This window comes from Cyprinodon variegatus, unplaced genomic scaffold, assembly GCF_000732505.1.
Source record: "Cyprinodon variegatus isolate N-32 unplaced genomic scaffold, C_variegatus-1.0 Scaffold290, whole genome shotgun sequence".
NCBI lineage: Eukaryota > Metazoa > Chordata > Actinopteri > Cyprinodontiformes > Cyprinodontidae > Cyprinodon > Cyprinodon variegatus.
The window spans coordinates 56,810-57,130 of NW_015150743.1; positions in this window are offsets into that span (position 1 = coordinate 56,810).

Sequence of the window (321 nt, forward strand, 5' to 3'; positions counted from 1 at the left end):
ATATATTAACAAGTGCTGTGCATTAAGGTAAAACTACCTTTTATTTCTGTCCTGCAACTTTTTTCAAGGTTATGTTTTCAATATTATAAACATATGTGCAGTTACAAATGGATGAATATTGTAATTCTGTATTACGGTGATTACAAGGCAAATAATAATTGCTAATTTGTACAACAAATTTTATTTGAAAAGGCTAAAGACAAAAACAGCAACAAGAAAGAAAGCTCTTCACCTAAACCGACTTTAACAAAATGCAGTTCTGCATTTGACCACTAGATGTCTCACTTCTACAAGACTTTATGAAGGCAGATGAAGGTTGGC